Source organism: Caretta caretta, chromosome 2 (genome assembly GCF_965140235.1).
Source record: "Caretta caretta isolate rCarCar2 chromosome 2, rCarCar1.hap1, whole genome shotgun sequence".
In the NCBI taxonomy this organism is placed as follows: domain Eukaryota; kingdom Metazoa; phylum Chordata; order Testudines; family Cheloniidae; genus Caretta; species Caretta caretta.
This window is the reverse complement of record NC_134207.1, coordinates 215,564,131-215,582,275: the sequence shown is the minus strand read 5'-3', so window position 1 is coordinate 215,582,275 and position 18,145 is coordinate 215,564,131. Positions and strand designations below refer to the sequence as shown.

The following is an 18,145-nucleotide window of genomic DNA, read 5'->3' as shown; positions in this document are numbered from 1 at the left end:
CTACTTCAAATTATTGTCCCTATCAGTGCTTCGCATCAGGATGTGTGCACCTGTGCGCTTTTGATTGGAGATTTTTGTGAGCCCACACCTGCGCTCCACAAACCTCAGTCATCTCTGACTTCAGAAAGAGTGTGTCGTGGTGTGCCTTAGCTAGCTTGGTTATTTTAATTTTTGTTTAGTGTTTTATAACACAGGTTTGTGCTTTCACGGGGTTCCCACCCTCTTTCCCCCCCCCCCTTTTTGTGGTCAGGGCCTCCACCACTCTCAGTGGTAGTCCTACATAGGTTATGTCAAAGACCCCAGGTTTCAAACCCTATTAGAACTGTCATAGGTCCTTTCCCTTCAGCTATGGGCATTCCAGCTGCCTTGGAGAGTCTCTCATCCTCTCCAATTGTCAGGTCTGCTCTGGTTTTAAGAGCAAATCAAGAAAGCTGAGAGCAGTTAGGTTGAAATTGCTCGTCATGGAGTGCGCCCTGAGATTCTTTTCCCCCCCGCAATCTCTTAGTATGCTCTGGCGATGTTTTCACCTTGGACTCCAGTAAGCAAAGACCAGGGGGCAGCTTTGGACTCTTCAAAGCCTTTTAAGAGGTACATACTCCATTCCCCTGATAGAGAGAGCCCAAAAGAATGGAAAAAAGTCACCTCTAAGAAGACCAGAGAGCCAGGAGACCTTGCATCCCTGTACAGGCATTACTGATGCTTCTGCCTCTTCTGGTTCTGAGATGCAGGTACCACCAGAAAAAGACTTCCAGCACATTGGGTAATGAGAAGTCTCAGTAAGCAGCCATCAGAGCCCTCCAAATGCAAGGACTCTTTGAAGAGCAAGGATTCCTCAAATAAATTGTCCTTGGCCCCTGATCTGGTACCACCTTCCTCAGGTTGTGGCCTCAAAGAGCCTACAGACTGTTCATCCATATAGTCTCTGGTACTGCTCGATGCTCTTTACCCTGAGAAACAGTGCCCAGGTTCACTGGTATTGACCATGTTCCTCTCCTATGAGGATCTCCAAGTCACAGAAGAGCCTGAATCCCTTCTGCTGAGGGGCAAGAGGGATTTCCTGCTGGTACTGACATACCCTCTGGAGTCAGCATACCCTTTGGTTCTGAGACACCTGCACATAGTCTTGACTGCCGGTACCAACAGTAGTGACCCCTGGAGCACCTTCTCTGAATAAGGGCAACAACACTGTTCAGGATTCCACCATGTTCCCATTTCAGCCTTCTTCCCTTGAGATATTTCCCGAGGATGAGACCCCATGGGCTAGTTGACAACAGACCTGTCAACCTTGGCAGGAACATCTTTTGGGGTCTTTCTCCTTTTCTTTATGTCCCACCATAGTGGGCTTTTTGGAACCTTTGGGCCCTTTATAATGACCAATTCTACAGGGTGCTCTCATCAAGGGGACCCACCTAAATTAACTACCACTGGCACTTTTGAGGCCTTTTTCCTCAGGAAGACCTTTCAGAGGAGTATGAGTTAAGAGTAGGAAGAGGAGACATCACCATCTAACAAATCCTTCTCTTCCTCCTCACCGGATGAGGCAGTTATGCCCCTTCCACCATCCTATGTGGATGACTTCAATACTTTTCAAGATCTAATGAAAAGAATAGTAGAGGTCATGCAGATCCTCTTGAAGGAAATATTAGAGCCTCCACATTCCCTGGTGGGTATTTTGCATACTTCCCCTTGAAGCAAGATAGCCTTGCCCATCAATGACTCTTTACTATCACCAGCCGGTAGGACATGGCAAACAGTGGCAACCATCCCACCCAAATCCCAAAGGGCTGATAAAAGTGTCATGTACAGGTTGCAGAGTACCTTTTTCTCCCATTCCACCCCTAACCATTTGGTCATCAGTGCTGTCAACAAAAGCAATAGGCAGTATCAATCCAGATCGACCCCCTTCAATAAGGAGCTTAAGTGTATGGACCTTGGCTGTAAGAACTATTATTTTGAAGCTGTACCAAATTCAGGGTTGCGAACAATTAGGTCTTGATGGCAAAATATGACTAAAAATTACAGTATAGTCTCACATTTTATTGATCATTTGCCTCAAGACCAGAAAGAGCAGTTTCAAGCTCTCATTACAATGGCTTCCCCACAGGCTTTTCTCAGTGTATTGGACAAAGCTTTTTGCTCTCTGGTAGTTGCCACAGCCATGCATCGAGCCTCATGGCTCCAATCCTCTGGCCTCCCCAGAGAGGTACAAAATATTGTAAAGGACCTTCCCTTTTGAAGGGCCTAAGCTGTTTAGTGATGCCAAGAATAGATCCTTCCACTTCCTCAAAGACTCTGGGGCAACTCTGCCATCTTTCAGCATGTGCACACCTACATCATCCAACAACAGTATTATAGAATCCATGCCTTCTATGATATGCATGGCAAAAGTTCAGCTTTGTCAGGGTTGCCAGCCTTGTCAAAAAGGGCGGTGGTATGGGGATTTTGTTTTGGTTTGTTTTTTTTAAATTATTATTGTTATGGATTTCTGAATAATTTTTTGTTGCATCTCCTAAACTTACATTACCAAAACAAATAGAAGTGAGATGAATTATGCATTAATTCCTTGGGATATATTAACTAGACAATCTGGCAAATGCATAAGAGCATTGATAAAGTTATGAAAACTCTTCACACCCCTAGATAATGGCTTTGTGATAAAGTTAGTGAGGAAGCTAAGAGGAACTTTAGTAAATTATGGATGACACAAATGGATTTGTTCTACTTAGGTCTACGTTAGTGCGACAAAGAATAACTAATAGGGTCTAAAGCTTTTTTTGGTCGTAACAGTTGGCATACATGTGGATTGCATTCATAGATTAGGTTGTTATTCTACAGAGGGAGTCCAGACCTTTGCAGTAGATATTCTTATATACATATGTGCTGTGATGATGCTTTTGTACAATGTAGGTACAGTTTCCTCTTAAAATTTAAGTTCTCTATTTTTTGTGTTAAATCAGAGCCTTAACTCTTTAATTTAAAGATTGGTATCATTGTGGGGAGAAAAATCTTCCCAGCAAATAGTTGTCATTTAGTAAAGCTGTCTCTCTGCTTCTTACCTTCATGCAAAGTGGAGCTAGTTTGGCCAAACATGTCACCGTATCTACCACTCCTCTTAGTTTAGTATCATCCGCAAATTTGCTGAGAGGGCAATCCACACCATCCTCCAGATCATTTATGAAGATATTGAACAAAACCGGCCCCAGGACCAACCCTTGGGGCACTCCACTTGATATCGGCTGCCAACTAGACATGGAGCCATTGATCACTACCCGTTGAGCCCGACAATCTAGCCAACTTTCTACCCACTTTACTGTGCATTCATCCAGCCCATACTTCTTTAACTTGCTGACAAGAATACTGTGGGAGACTGTGTCAAAAGCTTTGCTAAAGTCAACAAACAATACATCCACTGCTTTCCCTTCATCCACAGAACCAGTAATCTCATCATAGAAGGCGATTAGATTAGTCAGGCATGACCTTCCCTTGGTGAATCCATGCTGACTGTTCCTGATCACTTTCCTCTCGTGTAAGTGCTTCAGGATTGATTCCTTGAGGACCTGCTCCATGATTTTTCCGGGGACTGAGGTGAGGCTGACTGGCCTGTAGTTCCCAGGATCCTCCTTCTTCCCGTTTTTAAAGATGGGCACTACATTAGCCTTTTTCCAGTCGTCCAGGACTTCCCCTGATTGCCATGAATTTTCAAAGATAATACTGTTGTAGGATGGGATTTATATTTTTATGTAGGTCGGTGGTATTTCCATGTCTCATTGAGTAGGTGGTTAGATATGATTATGAACAATGGAAGAAAGTATGTGTGTGTCACAAAGTGAAACCATAAACTACATCTTTAGCTTTCTGTGGTATTTCTAATGTGCCTGTTGCCATGGCATCTATGCAGCATTTAAAAAGTGAATATATAATCACAGGTGGCTAATAATGTACAACAAACTTCAGGGACAACATTGCAGAACAACAAATGACCAGACCTGAAGATTCACAGTGAGAATTTTAGTTCCCCCAGGAAGCTTGAGGTTCATTTCTAACCACTGTCCTTTTGGCTGTACAATAAAAATGTTGTTATTGCTAGAAATCAGAGTGGGTTTGCAAAGACATCTCTTGCCCAAATATGCATATTTTTCTTTTTTATTTAGACCAAAGTCTAGTGCTGTTCTCAGGGGTGTACAAGCATCTCTCTAAAAAGTGACTTAGGAGATATGTATTGTGAGAAGAATCATTCAACTGCAGGATGTAAAAATGCTTAACACCACATCCACATATATCTCTTGATACTGGAACTCCAACAGTGATGTAGTTTGGACTAAAACAGGCATTTCAAGTACAACTCACTACTTACCTCCATGTTACTGCCTGAAAAACCATTTACCATGCATGAATGGAATTCACATTAATATCAGTGGCAGACCCTAGAGAATGATTTAATCCTGGTTTTAGGTGAAAATTTACTTTCTGTACCTCCCTCAGATGTTTAGCTTGAGTTAACCAACAAGTGGTCATGGGTTCGAATGATGGTCTTGTCGGTCCTGTTAGTACTAGGTTGAGGTCCCATTGCAGAGTTGGGGTCCTGGGTTGTGGGGAAAAGTATGCTATACCTTTTAGAAACCTCTTCGTAGTCAGGTGAGAGAAGATTGAGTTGCCCTCTACCTGTGGTGGAAGATTGCAATTGCTGCCAAGTGAACCTTCAGAGAGCTAATAGGGAGACCAATTTCTTTAGGGACAACAGATAGTCCAGGATCACCAATAGGGTGGCTGAATTAGGGGTGACATCCTTGGATTGGCACCACATCTGGAATCTCTTCCATTTCTGTAGATAGGTGCAATGAGTAGCACCCTTCCTACTGTGCAGTAGTACGTCCTGTACCACCTCTCAGTAGGATGCCTCTAGGTGCTAGAACCATGAAGGACCTTTGAAATGCTTTGAAATGTAGGCTCCTGGATTGGTGTGAAGGGTGCAACCCTCATTCTGTGATGGGAGATAGGGAGTGATTGGTAGGGTCACCATTGGACGCAACACCAGCTGAGACAGGTAAGGGTACCATATCTGTGTGGGGAATCAGGATGATGTTTGCTTTTTTCCCCCCCTTCTTATCTTCAACAGAGCCTTTAGCAACAGAGGGAATTGAGGAAAGGTATAAAGAAGGCCCTTGGTTCCAAGGGAGGAGGAGAGCATCTCCCCTGAAGAGTCATCCAGTTCCCACCCTGGAGCAGTATCGTGGACATTTCTTGTTCTGGTAGGTAGCGAACAAGGCTATCTTTGGCATATATCGTGTAGAATGGTTGGCTCTACTTCCCATTTGTGGTCAAGCGGGAACTTCCGGCTAAGGCTATTGGCCTTCATGTTGTGTACTCCTGGTAGGCAGGCCGCTGATATTAAGACATTGTAGAAGATGCACCAATTCCATAGCTTCAGAGCGTCCGTGCATAAGGAATGAGACCTGGTACCTCCATGCCGGTTTATGTAGTACATACAGGCTACGTTGTCCATCATGACCTTTGTGTGGTTGTCCTTGAGCAGTGGGAGGAAATCAGCACATGCATTTCAGACCGCTCAGAGCTCCAGCAGCTTGATGTGGAGACATGTCTCTGATGGAGATCATTTGCCCTAAACAGTGCAGCCATTGAGATGTGCTCCCCAGCCTATGAGGGATGCATTGGTGGTCAGAAGAGGGGATGGGTAAGACTCAGCGAATGGGATCCCCATGCAAATGTTAATTGCGTCCTTCCACCAGTTCAAGGATTGCTTCACTATGGTGGGCACCAACAGGATCTTGTTTACATTGTCTTTGTTTGGTTTGTACACTGAGCCAAACATGCTTGGAGGCACCTCATGCATAGTCTGGCACAAGCAATGACTGATATGCCTGCAGCCACATGCCCCAGAAGCTGAAGGCAGTGTCTGGCCAAGAGCTGAAGGCTGGATTGTATTCTCTATATTAATGAGGAAAGACTGAGAAATCTGTGATGTGGTAGGAGTGCCTTTGCCTGAACAGAGTCGAGGTCAGCTCCTATGAACTCTAGTTTTTGAACTTGGGTTAAAGATGATTTTTGATCCTTGATTTGTAGGCTCAGCCTCAGAAATAAATCTCGTGTGATCTGAGCAATTTGTTGGGCCTCTGCAAAAAAGACCGCGCCCCGAGAAGGCAATCATCCAGGTAGGGAAAAATCATAATACCCTGAGAACATAGATGAGCCACCACTTCTGAAAGGACCTTTGAGAACACCCAGTGGGCCGATGGAAAGCCAAAAGAGAGTACTCTGCCCTGGTAGTGGTCCTGGCCTAGGGTGAATCTGAGGTAACGCCTGTGGTTCGGTATGATAGAGATGTGAAAGTATGCATTTTGAAGGTTGAGGGCCAAGAACCATTTCCCTTTTTCTAACGCTGAGATAATAATTTACAGCATAACCATCTTGAATCTCTTTGCATTGGCCTACCTGTTGAGAGTTCTAAGATCCAGTATAGGTCTCCAACCTCCCTTTTTCTTCAGTAACAGGAAGTAACAAGAGTAGAAACCTTTGCCCCGGAGATGTGCGAGTACCCGCTCTATAGCTCCTACACTGAGGAGATGATTCACCTCTTGGCATAGCAGACTCTCGTGAGTGACTCTCTAATGTGTTTTTTTTATTAATTTGATAAGTAGTATGTAGATCATGTAATTAAATCACGTAACAAAGCAATCATATAAGGGAGAACAGTTACTGTTCAATCTTAACTTTGAAATTTCTGAACCTTTAAGTCTTTAACTATTGTTCAACCTTAAACTTTTTATATCCTATTTTATATGGAATATGCACTATATTTGTATGCCTCTGCAAATGGCCTTTGAATTTCTTTAATTAGCTATGAAATATGTAAAGAGATGCAATATTTATTCATTAAAAATAATTCTTTAAAATCATTTAGGTTCTGTAAATATCTGTGCTTTAAAGATGTAAAACACAATATATGGGTGTATGCTTATTATTGGCTTACTTTCTTCTCTAGACATCTATCAGCATGTTAAAATGTTAGAATATGATTTTTTTTTTTTAAATATTGTGGAGTTTAGAAAAGTCCGTTTCTAAGGTTCAACAAATCCTTCTTTCTTTCTGTCAATGACAAAAGACAGGCCTGTGACCTTATGTTCATCCAACCTAAGTACAAATTCACAGAAATTCTTGGTAACAAGGCTAGAATTTCCTCTCGTGCATTAGAAATACAACTGGAAATATTGGGTCATCCATCAAGATTATTTTTCTCATCACCAACCGCAACAAGTAAAAACCTCCGAAGTTTACTAGTATGTTGTATAACACAAACTGAGCTAGAAAAGTATCTTGACTGGTCATACAATTAACCACATGAGCTCCTTTTGTAGTCTCTGGATGCCCCAACTAAATTACAAAATATGGGGAGGTTTCAGTCTTTGGTACATAGTTCTTAGTGATTTTTCAGAGACAGATAATTTCATAACTGATAACTGATTATAACTGATTCATAACTGATTATAGTGTTTTACTTCTTTTTCAAGCATCCAACAATGAGCACTCATTTCATGTTGTTAAACAATAAGCACACTGTATCCATTAGTCGTTCAGCACTCTAGACTACTATTCATCTGGGATTTCTGTACCCAGCCTCCCCTGCTGCATGCTCTTCATATTTCTTCCCATTGTGGCAATGAAGGGGGTATATCCATGGCTCACTGGAGCCAATCTTAAGGCCATGTGAATTATTGAGAGCTTCTCATTCCAATTCTTTCCATTGTGTTTTACCATTTTCCATAGTGCCTTCTTTCAGGGGCAGTTAGTACATTCCACTAATCCTGAGGACTGGGGGAGCCCTGCAATGTGGAAATGTTGTTTAATCCCCAGGATATCTGTTGTGCTTTGCAAGCATTCATGGGATCTCTCAAACCTGTTTATTTTTGTTCTGAAAGAGTTCTTAGGAATAGTACTGTTGCCATGATATGAAGGCTAGTAGAAGATTTTATCATTCCAATTATGTAGTACACAAAGTTATAGAATCTGTAAAATATCCTACGAAGCAGCCATGCAACTGCTAAGGGAAGGAGAGTTAATTCCTTCTGTGTCTGCTTTGAAAAATCAGGTAGGGACAAAAAGGCCCCACATCTCTAGGACGGTTGGTTTTCTACCGATTAAGATGAAATTATAGTAATGCTGCACTCATTTTCAGACATATCATATAAAATTAATATAAGTCTGCTCACTGCCATGTTTATTTTCATTTTATATAGGATGTAAATAATAAAGAAATAATATTATGTAAAATAACTGAATAACTCTTGGCAGGACTTAATAGAGTAAATCCAAGCTTAATAGAATAAATCCAATATTTCAGAACATTATAAAAGGGTTTTAATTTTTGTTCTAATAAAATACTTTTTGAATGTCTTTTATTGAGATGGAACTCAGAGATGGAGAAATTTTTTAATAAAATAATACATTTTAACAAAAAAAAAATTTAAATGTCTGACAAAGTACTTATTTTGTGAAGGCAATTTTTTTTTAAAAAGTGTCCTTTCACATTTTCTATGGCTAATAATTAATTCAGACGAAAATTTACTCTATTTTTATCAGAGGATTTTACTTAATTCATTTTTAATAATACTTGAAAATGTATTTTATATATTATTAGGATTTGGATTCTCCCAGATTTTTCTAGTTATGAAGATCATTAATTATATTTTAAAGTCTGTGACAAATTTTAGCTATTGAACCACCACCAATTCAACTTAATTGCTCCATCCACAATTTAAAAAACAATTAAAGGTAAAAATGTGGTCAAGTGTCTGCGGTGCAAGGAAAGAGGAATCATTAACTTCTAATATTTCATTTTTGTAAAACCTCATTAAATTTCTATAGAAGCCTATTGGTGTCATCTCTTTATATTTTCCATAAGCATAGAACATTAACTATCATTTCTATCTTTCCTTTTTACTTCTTTTTCTGCATCTCTTCCCCATCTCTAATTTGTAAACTCCATTTTTAATCTGTTTTCCTCCCTATCCATCTATCTTCTTTGCTCTTATTTCCTACTTTCTGTCCCTCCCTTTTTTTGCTCTGATTTAAAATGTCCTTCTATTCTGCAATCACAATATTTCTTTCCCTTCTGCTTGATGAAAAGTTGGCAGGAGACATGTAAGCACTGGAATGGGGAGGCAAGGAATTCCAGGTAAACAAGAGGAGCCCATGGATTGACTGGGTAGTGGTGACTCACTGTACCTGAATGTACCCTTATATTCACACCCTACACATCACTGTAATAATCTTTGTACAAAATATGCCTTGTGAGGTATCATTTGAAAACTAATAACTCAATGGTCATTAATATCATGGTGAAATGCACATAGCAGCAATGTACGTAAAGTTATGATCATAAACTGAAGTTATGACTAAAATGTGTTTAAGAGACAAGTTTGGGGAATGGGTTAACCAGTTTCTCAAAGACAGAAGATAAACTGACACTTCTAGCCACGGGTCATCAAAGTTGGTTGGCAGTCATTGGTCAAGTGGCCATTCTTTGGCAGCAGAGAGGGGCAGGAACAGATCAATTTGCATTTTATCAATAACATGGAACCTCTCATCACAAGACCCCACGGCTTCATCCTCACAGCTGGAAGGAGCTTTATATAGGAGTCACCCTCAGGAAAATGCATTTCAAAGAGTAAATGAACCATAAAAGGGAGGAGCAAAAACATCTCAGGTTTTCTCTCTTTCACCTTACAAAGAAAACAGAGTTGGACTTTGGGAGGGGCTCTGACTTGAGAATTTGGTCAGTTCTGTAGCTGGGAACATGTAGTAAGGATTTTACCTTGAACCAAGTCTAGTTTGTTAAGTTAAATGCCTTTACTCTTTATTTCTCTTGTAACCATTTCTGATTTTAATGCCTTATACTTGTATTACTTAAAACCTATTGCTTGTAGTTAAATAAACTTTAATCAAAACTAATCCAGTATTGTGTTTAAACTGAATTGTTTGGTAACTCCAAATAAAGTAGCAAACTGTTGTACATTGACACCTTACAGGAGCAATGAACCTCCAATATCACTGTACAGAAGAGGACTGTACAGTGCAGAACACGTTTTCTAAGAAAAATCCAGGGTTGGGAGTGTGTTGGGGTCACATTGCAACTGGTAACCAAGGCTAGCGGAAGTGTGACTGGAGTGTGCTAGCAGGCTGCAGCTATACAAAAAGACACTCAGAGTGTGACCTGCATTCTGTTTGGCTGTTTATGAGGGGCCCAGGTTGGGACCTACAGCAGCAATGTATTGTAAGGCACCCAAGGTTGCACACAACCCTTCACTGGTCTGGATTGCAACATGGAATGTTATACTCTTGTTGTGCTAACTCACGGCCACCACTTTTAGATCCCAGAGGTATGGAAACAGACTTTTCTCCTTTCACAGAAAGGTCCTGGAAAGACTGCCACCATCTTGTTGTGATCCTTTGGAAGGCTGAGCTGCCTCAGTGCATGGCTTGCCACAGGTATTGCTCTCCTGCCATTTCCTGTCCCTAGTGTTTGAAATTAGCTCACTATCATGCTATGGCCCCCATCCTGCAAGCACATAAGCACATGCAAAACCTTACTTATTTGAGTAGTCCCTTAGTGTTCAATATGGTTACTCACATGCACACAGGATTGAGGCCTTTGTATATGTTATGGGATACCTCAAATCACTGCTATAATACAAACACAAGCAGCAGCAGAGGTCAACTAGAGACAGCCACTATCCAACCTGATTCCCGCATTCTGCGTCTCTTGACTCTACTCTTCCCCAGGGATGCCTCCCCACAATGGATCCCTGAAGTCCATTCTGAGCCTTGAAGAGCTGAAGATGAAAAGCCCTGGAGACTCTTGCCAATTTCACAAAACAACTCTTGAACACCTAAAGACTTAGACATTTGTGGTAGAGGGAAAATGACTTGCATTGGTCAGTTTCCTTTGGCATTAAATTATTTAGATGGTAAAGACTATATGTCACGATCAGGATTGCACAATCCTGCTAAACTTCCTTCACATTCTGTTCCCTGTATAAATCACCATTGCAACAGAATACTTCATAAACTCACACAAGAGAAATAACTGGGAAGTGGAGCAGTTTTTCATGGTGGGTGGCCCACAGTGTGTGATGCAGAAAGCATGATATATACTTTGGGGGGAAATTTCTTTGGACACATGCACTGATTTTTTTTTTGTCTCCTACTCATGTTGTACTAGTCCCTCTTTAAAAGCCAGACTGTGAACCCCTTATTCACATTGATTAACTGTTGATCACACAAGTAGTCCCATTAAAGACAATAGTAAAACTCACAACGTTTTCAGTGGGGCCATGATTACATCCAGTGAGTCTACTAATACACATAACTGCTCATTAGTGGGACAAATGAACATGGGCTCTAACTAAATCAGTGGTTCTCAAATTTTTGTACTGATGACCCCTTTCACATAGCAAGCCTCTGAGTGCGACCCCCCCTTATAATTTAAAAACACTTTTTTATATATTTAACACCATTATAAATGCTGGAGGTGAAGGGCGATTTGAGGTGGAGGCTGGCAGCTCGCGACCCCCTGAGGGGTCCTGATCCCCAGTTTGAGAACCCCTGGACTAAATGATCTACATGACAATAAGTGCCAGCATTGCCCATGTATCATGAAACTAGTCCACTAACCTCAAGTCAATTTCCCCTTCTATCTGTTTCATGGAGATTGCATAATTATGAAATCCAATTTTTTAGTATATACACAAAGCTTCCAGCCTAATCTGCAAGGAACCTGTATACATTTCAGTCTGACTAGTTTTATAGCCAACATTACAAGCTTACAGTAGAACCTCAGAGTTATGAACTGCCCAGTCAACCACACACCTCATTTGGAACCGGAAGCACACAATCAAACAGCATCATATACCAAGAAAAGAGCAAATACAGTACAGTGCTGTGTTAAACGTAAACTACTAAAAAAATAAATAACGGGAAAGCAGCATTTTTCTTCTGCATAGTAAAGTTTCAAAGCTGTATTAAGGTAATGTTCAGTTGTAAAATTTTGAAACAACCACCATAAAGTTTTGTTCAGAATTACAAACAACCTTCATTCCCAAGGTGTTCATAACTCTGACGTTCTCCTGTAATTATTTTACAGTGTATCTGCATCGTCATACCTTTTCAGTACAGAAAGAGGAGAAAATGATTAAGATGGGAATTTGAGCTTTTGGAAACTCCGATCAAAATGAGGCACAAACTCTTTTGTGCTTAAATAGAACAGTAATTTTTTTTTCTTTCAAGTCTAATTTATAGTCTTATTTTTGCCAAAAATTGTCAGGTGGAATAAAATATAGATACCAAAAACTTCTAACCATTCTGACAACAACAACCTGACAATATTCATACAGCTTCTGCAGAACTTTCTATTAAACACACAAAAACTATTACTACAAAAAGAAAAAATATTGTCAAAAAAATCCTCAAATGAAGCTGAAAAGCTTCAAGACAGACATTTTTATAAAATTTGAAAATAACTGGGGAGAGGAGAAGGACAGAAAATCCCTCTGCTATTAGATGCAGAAAATGTCATTTCTGCTCCCTATGAAGTTGCATGAAATTCAAAAGGATCATACTGAGAAACTGAGAAACACTGAGAAACTGACATTTGTGGCACAAAAATGTTTTAGACACAGAAAAGTTTACCTAGATGTCATTTTTCAAAAATGTATAGTTTATTAAATAATAGAAACACTATTTAAAACAGGAGAACATTTATGTGGGGTGGAGGAAGTTACTGAATTACATCAACTAGAACTCTAATTAGTAACACTGAAGTGACAGATATGTTTGTAAATTCTCTCTTTTTTCCCCCGAAAAGTTTAGGACAGCGCAATGGTGTCACAAGTTGTTTACTTGCATCCCAAACTGCTACTAATGGATCAGTCACAGAATAATTAAGCAACCACAAAGTGCTTACATTCGTTAAAATTTCAAATGTGTGTCAAAGTAACTAAAGAAAAAACATATCCCTCAGGCCCAATATTGCAAGCATTACTCAGACAAAGCCTCCATTATCTTCATGTAAAGGCAAAAAATAATTAAAGGAGGGAAATGTTTGTTTTAGATTGTATAAAGCTGTTTTATTTGATGATTTGGAACTATTAAATACGGATTTTAAAAAGCATGTACACTGCATATATTCCTTTAAAAATGAGCAGACAGTGTACTCAGCAAGCCTGGCTGATAGTATTATGTTAAATCATTTATCTTCAACAAATCATTTATTTTCATCACAGCATAATTAAACCATCAGCAATGGTGTTAAAAAAATAGGTAAAATTAGACAAACTAGCAATAACAGTTTCAATGCCCAATATATGAATTTTCTGAGTGGCTTTTTCTCCCTGTCAGAGAATACAAGTGAGAACACATGAAAAATAACTTTAAAAAAGTCACTTTCTTAACTTTTTAACAGCATTATTAATTGGTTTGTCCAGGTAGAAAGCTATCATACCATGCCAACCATTGTATAGAAAAATTACTGCGCTGAAGAACTATGTTACTACAAAGAATTTTTTTGATGGTGTGTAGAGAATTATAATGAGAAAACTCCAGGTTATTAATAAATAATAATAATATAATATACCACCACAGGTATTCCTTGAGCATTACAACAAATAGAAGAAAGTTCCCAATCCTAAAGAGCTTACAACTAAAGAACCAATCCATCCTACAATTGTGATTTTCCTGCAAAAAGGACTACGATTTTTCTCCACTGCCTTTCATCTTGTGTAGTAATTTACTACTAAAAGTACAATGTATATATAAATTGCTGGCATTATGACTAGGTAGCACTTTAGACTACTTTGCACAGGTCCACATTTTTTTCAGAAGGCTGAAGAGAATCAGTTCCATTGCTGCTTTTCTTTTTGAAGAAAGGAGATAGTGATTATCCCCACTGAGAATGGGAGCAGAGTTTAGTGGAACAGAGAAGGGGTTTGACTCTAAAACCAATCGATCTCAAGAGGCCACCAGAGGTCTGTGCCTCTGAACTGCCTCCTGTCCACCAGGGAGCCATATTCCTACCATATTCCTACCTACTATTGCATCCGATGAAGTGAGCTGTAGCTCACGAAAGCTCATGCTCAAATAAATTGGTTAGTCTCTAACGTGCCACAAGTACTCCTTTTCTTTTTGCAAATACAGACTAACACGGCTGTTACTCTGAAACCTGTCATATTCCTACCATGTCCCTCAAATGTTGTCACCCTCCACACTGCCCTTCAGGGGGATGGCATATCACAGTGAGGGAACAGGTCTGAATTCCATCCCGTTCCCATCTGTGGAACTTGTCTGAGTTTCCTATGCTTCTGGACAGCATGTCACTGAGCAAGAACTGTCCATACATACCACATCCCTCTCCTCTCCCTGTACATATCTTATCCTGCTTGCTCGTTTCCACAAGTGGAAACAGTGGGGAACAACTGGCCATAGAGTAGACACAGCAGACCAAGGAATGACAAAGGATACGGAGTTACATTATGTGCGTAGCTTTCATTATAAAATATGTTCTGTGTGACAAATTTAATTATAAAAACAGAGAAAATGACAGAAATAATGCCTGCTAAAAACAGACCTGTTAAAATTATGTGTGGTGAGAATGTATATTTCACACACCAATGCACTATAAAGGTCATGCGAATTCAAAGAGGAAATGAACGTTATACTAACATTCAAACAAGCTTCCCTCTAGTTATTTGATTTCAAATAACTCGATTGCAAAAGTATAGTTTGTTTTAAAAGGGAAATTCAAAAGCATTTAGAGATGCTACAATGTAAGCAAGCACGGAAAGCAGAAATCCAGTTCTGTCACCTAGCTGACTGTCTTTACCGTCTTTAACAATGTTGTCTTACTACCATAGGCTTAGTCAGCCTATTATAAATTTGTTTGTAAAAACATCAATCAAATCTACTTCCTGCTTTGTCCACATGCTGCTCTAGCAGCTCTCCTACAGCTAAAAGAAAAGGAGTACTTGTGGCACCTTAGAGACCCCTACAGCTGTTTCACTATTCTATTCTTTCCTCCTCTAGCAATCTCAGCAACTGTCAAGAGTGTCCACCTGCATCCTAAAAAGGCACCACATGGATGACATTTTGCCTCATAGGAGTGGTGGTACAAAAATCCTTGTACACAGTAAAACCACACAATTTACTTTAATCTGTAATAGCTTTGCTACTCACAGAATGTTTAAACTCTTAAAAAGCAATTTATCTATCCATCTAGGTATTAATACTGACCCAACATTACTTCACCACCAGTTCTCTCAAACATCCTGGCGCCAACATAGCTACAACAACACTGCAAATACCATATTCTATTAGCTTATGAAACAGCCTCTGCAAGTAGCATCCTGCACGTATTTCCTCCTCCCAGACAAATAAAAGAATCTGTATTCTGTTAGATGCATGCAATCCTACTAATTCCAAAAGGGTTACTAGATCTTGGCCCAAAATATTTAAAACTTGAGGGGGAGTATTAGTCCCCTAATAAAGCATTGTTTGAGGACTTTCATTTCCTGATAAACAGCTGTTATTTTGCATGTCCCTGTTGTTCCTCCCCCACAAATGAACATGGGGCATCATGACAACCCTGTAAGAGATTCTGCTTCTGGATGTCAGCTATTTCTTAGAAGCTGCTGTCATTCTGTACATCCTATCCTTTTAACACACGATGCAGTATTTCTGGATTGTCATTTCTCTCTCTCTCACACACACACACACACACACACTCTTAATCTGCAAAGCCTGTCCAGGCATATTTTTCACATAGGTCTAAGGCACTCCTTGGAACCTACAGCACTTCCTAGAATTTTCAGAGACAATGGTGATCGTGTGGTTTTTGCATATGAAAAAAAAAAATCCATTTAAAAAACAAAACAGGGAGGGGGAAAAAAAAACAGGTTATTAAACCTCAACAGGAGTGTGGCATTTCTTTTAAAAAAAGCTGGGTTTTGAGTTATGGCTTCCCCCATCCCAGCCCCCGTCTGCCTCCCCCCTCACTTGTGGAAATATTGCTACCTCTTTTCATTCTGTGTGCCATGCCTTTTCTTTTTGCTGACATATTTTTACAATGTTGGCTTTTGGAAGCTATACTAACCTGTTAAAATTGTTTGTTAAAGATGACTAAAACGTCTCCTTTCTTCCAATACTGCAAAAGGTCATTGGTTTTCCTCTATAAAACAGTCTCCATGAGAATTATTACCAGAGGAACTCAAAGACTGCCTGTTTGGAAGAGGAAGAATATTCATGATGTAATGTTCTGAGGAAATCCCTAATCCACCTCAAAAAAGGTGCACTTATCAGAAATTAATGTGAACACTTCTGACATTTAAAAAAAACTTCACACTTCTTTCATACAACAAAATGAATCAAAGCACAACTGGACTTTGTAAAACATGAACGAACTGAAATTAAGTTGGCCTCAGACATCTGAAATTTTAGGCAAATAAAACACTGCAATATTTTTGAATTCCTTCTTGGAAAGCCATTTAGACACACAGGCTGCCACCTCAACAGAAAGTTTCAGGAGATGGGCCTTGGCAGTTCAAGTTTCCAGTTACATGTTTTGTTTCATCCACTCACTACTCTATTAGTCACACTGAATTCTTAAGAGGCCAAGTTTATTGAATCAAACAATTGATGAAAAGCCAACAGGCAACATGACATTTACTGTGGCATGAACAAAACGATATAGGTCAGCGAGACAAATGGACCTGACATTAAGTAGGAACTAACTGAAGATTAATGAATCATGAAACATCCAATGCACTCATGGCTGCTACAACTTTCTCCCTAACCCCTCCCATGTATACACGCACATATTCCCCTCAACTAAGCTTTCAAGACCGCAATCAATCAATCTAAGCACCCGGTGGTTTGCTAACTTACTGCAGTGCGATGCAGAACGGGCAAAGGTGCACCTCTGGAGAGAGAGAGGGATCAGCACACCAGAGAGCAGCAGCAGCTGATCGTCTATCCGGATCATTGCAAATACACAGTCTCTGCCACCGCCACCTCTCTCGCAGGCTGCGGCAGCAGAGCCCCTAACCTTGCTCCCCACTGAACAGCACAACACCGGCCTCCGGAACAACTGCTAACCGCAGCTTCTCTCCCAGCCCCGGCAGAAGATGAACCCACTTCTCCAGTTAACCGCGCACCTTCACTGCGCTGCTCTTGTCCCGGGAACAGGCAACCCCAAGCCCTGCCGTGCATTGTATGCGGGCTTTGTACCAGCAAAACTCCCACCCCCTTTGGTGGGGGGGAGGGTCTCACCCAGAAGCGCCCAATAAAGCCCAGGGATTGCTCAAAGCCAGCCCGACACCAGCAAAGCGGCGGTACCTGTTGGCCGGCAGCGGCGTTTCTCCTCCGGGGCTGCGTCTGGGCTGGCGGTGCGCGCTCGCTGTGCGGAGGCTGGGGGGCTGACCTCGGCGGGCGAGCCCCGGCCCCGGCGTCTCCGGCTGCTGGGTCTCCTCAGGAGGAGGTGCGGGAAGGACTCCGCACAACGCCGCCGCCGCTGCTGCTGTTAGTGAGGAGGCGGCGGCGCCGGCGGCAGCTGCTCAGTCCCCTCCCCCAGGTGAGAGGAGCGGCTGCCGCGGCGTGGGCAGCACTCACCTAAACTTCACCGATTCTTCCCGCCGGGGGCTGTCGCTTCGCTCCAGCCGGGGGCGGCGGCAATCAGCCCCGTGCCGGGCTCCCCTAGGTAGAGGCTGCGGACTGGCGCGGCGCACGGGGGTGCGCGGGTGTCGGTGCCTCTCGCCGGGCATCTCCGTGGGGCTCCGCGTGTGGGCTGGCGCCCTGCGTCCGCGTGCAGCCCCGGGCGCTGGCTGCCTGGGGGCACCAGCTCTGTCGGGCAGCGCGTGCGTGCAAACGAGCAAACGGTGTCAGCCACTGGGAGCTCACTGGGCAGTGGCCGTGGGTCTGTCAAAGGTGGCATGCGTCTGTTTGGCTACCTCTTCCAGCGTGTGTGTGTGTGTGTGTGTGTGTGTCAGGGTGTCGCTCCCTTCCCCTACGCTGGGACCTCAGGCTTTCTGCTCGCCCCAGGCTCTGGCTACTTGCCTGCAGCCAGACCGAACATTGCACCTGTGCC

General features: G+C 41.6%; 1 protein-coding gene across 7 annotated transcripts in view; it reads right to left on the bottom strand.

Annotated features, from left to right (window-relative positions):
* DGKB (diacylglycerol kinase beta) overlaps window positions 1–17,874 on the bottom strand; it is a 521,988-nt gene extending 504,114 nt beyond the window's left edge. For 2 of the 7 annotated variants that reach the window (XM_048838274.2, XM_048838272.2), the window contains exons 1-2: window positions 17,398–17,874; window positions 16,157–16,281 (exon numbers count right to left, since the gene is read on the bottom strand). The gene's annotated coding sequence lies outside the window, so the exon portion shown is untranslated. Of the gene's footprint in view, window positions 1–16,156; window positions 16,282–16,947; window positions 17,280–17,397 lie in introns of those variants that run through there. The other 5 variants (XM_075125825.1, XM_048838275.2, XM_048838277.2 and 2 more) reach the window with 4 other exon arrangements.
* Between the last annotated feature and the right edge of the window lie 271 nt (window positions 17,875–18,145).